Genomic DNA, 4,373 nt, shown 5'->3' with positions numbered 1-4,373 from the left:
TTCTTCGCGAACGCAAATCTGTCTTCGCGAACGCGATTCACAAACCCCTTTCTCCCATTTTGCTCTTCGCGAACGCGATCCAATGTCCGCGATCGCGATGCACACTGCTGAAGCCAAAAACCAGCAATTAAAAATGGCCTAGAAATGGTCTGAAACCGCCCCGAAACTCACCCGAGCCACTCGCAACCCCGTCCGAACATACCAACAAGTCCCAATACCTTATACAAACTTATCCAAAGGCTCAAAACGCCACAAATAATATAAGAATCATGAATCCACGATAAAAATCTTTCTTTCAACTTTCAAACTTTCAAACTTCGACGAACGCGTCCGAATCATATCAAAATATTCCGGAATGACGCCAAACTTTACGCACAAGTCACAAATCACGATACGAACCTATTCCGAGACTTGGAACCCTAAACGGACATCGATATCACCAAAGTCCACCTCAAACCAAACTTAAAAAATTCTAAAACCTTCAAAATGCCAACTTTCCATAATAAGCATCGAAATGCTCGCGGGCGACCCGATTCTCAACTCGAACATACGTCCAAGTTTGAAATCATCATATAAACCTATTGGAACCTTCAAATCCCGATTCCGAGGTCGTTTACTTAAAATTCAAACTTTAGTCAATTCTTCCAACTTAAAGCTTCCGAAATTAGAATTTTCCATCTGAATCAACTCCGAACTTCCCGAAATTCAATTCCGACTACGCGTACAATTCATAATACATGAAGTGAAGCCACCCAAGGCCTCAAACTGCCGAGCAATGCGCTAGAGCTCAAAACGACCGATTGAATCGTTACATGCCAACCAAAATATTTGGAGGAGATGAAATCCACACATTTGTCAAAAGCAGTAGGACATTGTATATATAGGAAATTATTAGAAATAAGTGGTCGATGGCGAAGCCTGAAGGGTAAAATAATCAACTCTTCGCTGCTCTATTTTAGAAAACGCGACAAAATTATAGAAAAATTAAAATTAAATGAAAGAAAGTGCTACTAGTGGAGAGCTGCAAAAAAAGAATCAATTCTCCACCAGTAGCACTCTCTTTCATTTTATTTTGAAATGTCTAAAATTTTGTCACATTTTTTATATATACAGTCAGACTTTTCTATAACTGCATCCATATATAACAATCATTCACTATAAAAGCCAAGTTTTTCTCATAACCGATTTTTTAAATTATATTTTACCTCTCTATAACAGCTTTTTACCTATAACAACAATATTCATATTTATAGCAGACGGTCTTCGTAAAACTATCTCTACATAACAGCCATATAGAATCTTTAAGAATACTAATAATAATTCTAAAAAGATGCACACAATCTTTTTCATTAAACAAAGTTTCTATCTTGCATAACATATAAGATTTGAACATTTGCACATGATATTTTTTCCATTGGATAAATTTGAAAAATATTTAGATAGAAAATTTAACTGTTAAGCTGTTAGATTGTCTTCAAGGGAAAGCTATTGGATACCTTTTTGCTGAAAATTTGGATATGAACTTTCGCCAATTCAAGTGTTATATCGCTACTAAGAGAATGAAACCTACGAAACAAGCTACAATTACAAAGTTCTTCCATTAATCTTGAAAGAATTTATTTTTTTAGGTAGCTTTAAAATGTATGTCTTAGAGTTTAAATCTTTATACGTTTAGTTATGAATTTATTAATAATCTATTAGCTTTCTCCAATATTTAACTAGTGAAATATACATATCTTTGAGTTTTTAAATTTGAATAATTTTCTTAAGATATGTAAAATTAAAAAAGGAAAAATAATTGATTTTGGATAATCTTTATCTATAACAGCCAAAAAATATTTAAACGTCAAATGTATAACAGTTATTCACTAAAAAAGTCAAAAAATATCGGAATATATAAGGCTGTTATAGAAAAGGATGATTGTATTTGACTATTTTATTATGTAACTTTCCCTAAATTATGCATGATATTTGGAGGATTTTTATATTACACGAGGTAATAATGGAACTAAACAAAGAAGCATTTGATTCTTAGCTAAAAACATTCCCTTTATTGAAAAGCTATAGTGGTGTATCTAATAAAGGAGGTAAGCATGCCGAAACCTAAGTAGAAACTAAAAGCAAATAAAGTATTCCTTTCGTTCCCGTTTCATTTCATGGGAATATGTTTAAATGGATTAAGAAAAAAAATTGAAACTTATTTATTTTTTTGGGTTATAAAAGACCAACTTATGTTAACCTATGAAAGAGGTACAGGGAATAGATTGCCTCTTTACATTACTACTACTACTAAGATTCCTGTTAGAATCTGTAAAAAGATGAGATTCCTTAAGCTACTAGAAGTAGGATCCTGTGATGAAGGACAAAAGAGATGCATAAGCTCTGTCACAGGTATATCGTTACTACAAACATATTTGAGCCTACGATAGCCCAACTGATACAGCTTCCAAAACAAAAGGAGGTGGTTGTGCAAACAAAGTGATGTTGCTGCCCGTGAGTTCCTATCCAAAATGAGCCAGTCGATCTGCAACCTGGTTTTGCTCCTTGTATGTATGTATCACTGCCGGATCATTCAGTTGGTGGATCAGGAATTTGCAGTCATTTAACATGTGTGAGTATACAATAGAGATTATGAAGCATGATTATTACCTCTTGAGCATCGATGTTAATTTCAAGAGGTGTAAGATAATGGTGGACTGCAAGTTGCAACACCCCTTAGTAAAGCAAGTATTTCTAAAGTAATTGCATTTGTTGCTTCTTGTCTTGTTGCATATCCCATTACTCAGTTACCGTAGGCATCACAAAAGACTCCTCAAGACCTGCCAATCCTTCTGATTTCCGAAGTGCCCCATCAGTGTTTAATTTGAAAGTACCCTGCTGTACTTGTGGAGGTTCCCATTTTACATACATAGCAATTTTAGTCTTTTGATTTTTATTGTGACTTGCAAGGTAAAAGTATTCTGTGACTAATTAATTGGTAGATGGTGTCGGGTTGTGCGAGGAGGTTTCTATTTTCGAAATACTTTTTATCACGAGTGAGCCAAAGATGCCATTGTGTGAAAGGAATGAGCTTATTGCAAGGGATAGTATGATGTATTTTTGAATGAGGCTCCTAAGCCAAGCATGAAATAATGTTGGTTTCATCAATAACTAGATTATCTATTAAATAAAGGCAGCAAATGCATAGCGTTCCAGCAGTATTTGGCGCTGGGACAATTAATGAAGATATGACTAATGGTTTCAGGTGCTTGTTGACAAATGGGGCATACAGCCGAGGTAGAAATCCCAAGTCTATGTAGGTATGCATTTATGAGAAATCTGTTGTGACTACTTAACCAGTGGAAAGTCTTAGTTTTTTAAGAAATTGGAGACGCCAAATCCAACCATGGAGATTTTCGGGTCAATTGATTTTTTGGCCTTTTACAAACTTGTTTTTAGTTTTATGATCCTACCTCTTTTTTTTTTTTTACACATGGGAGATTTACTTTTACACGTAAGAGATCTTTCTTTTATACGTAAGAGATCTAAAAAAGACATTTTCTTAAACTCAACATTATAAAAGACCAAAAAGGCCTAAAACCTCGGAGATTTTCAGGATGTGAAGTTTTGGTTATAGCTTTGTAGCAAGAATTTATAAAAAAAAATGTCTCGTCCTTGTAAGACCCCATATGAATATGTTGGAAGGTAACAATTTTTTATATGATTCGTAATATGCAAGTATACGTGGTCGACAAGTAATATAGGATTGTAAGTCCAGATATCGTATCCACAGGGACTTGTGATTAACTATTTACTAAATTAAACTAAGATAATTAATCGATTCAAGCACTTTTCTAAAGTATAAATATTTAATAAAACTAATCTAGAGTAATAAACTAAGAGATTAAATGAACAAGTTGGCTAAATTTTAAAGACGAATTCAATGGGAGACAATATTCTAAAGATATGAGTTGGCTAACAATCCCGTTGAGTTTTTCACTTAAATCGTCTAATTAATTTATCTGGTTTATTGGCCGACATGGTTAATATTGCTTGTAGCCTTCTTCCGAAGTACTACTCGCATATTCAAGCTAACCTAACGCCTATATTCCTATGGAATTAGGATTAACAAAAACGCATTTATAATTCCCGTATAATAACCAAGCAAGACGATTAGGTATATCCCTATCCTAACCGCAAATCTGTTCCCGATGCTCCAGTTCAAGATCTCGCTCTACTCAATCTTATATGCAATCTAGAATTCCCTCTCCCGAGTTCAATCCTAAATTCGTAGATAGTATTCAATTGGTGATCAAGCAATCAAATAATTAAATGCAAGATTGACTAAATAAACCAATATGATAAAATAATAAGAACAATTCAAGCTTCAAACT

This window comes from Nicotiana tomentosiformis, chromosome 6, assembly GCF_000390325.3.
Source record: "Nicotiana tomentosiformis chromosome 6, ASM39032v3, whole genome shotgun sequence".
Taxonomy (NCBI): domain Eukaryota; kingdom Viridiplantae; phylum Streptophyta; class Magnoliopsida; order Solanales; family Solanaceae; genus Nicotiana; species Nicotiana tomentosiformis.
Note: the sequence above shows the minus strand (reverse complement) of the source record.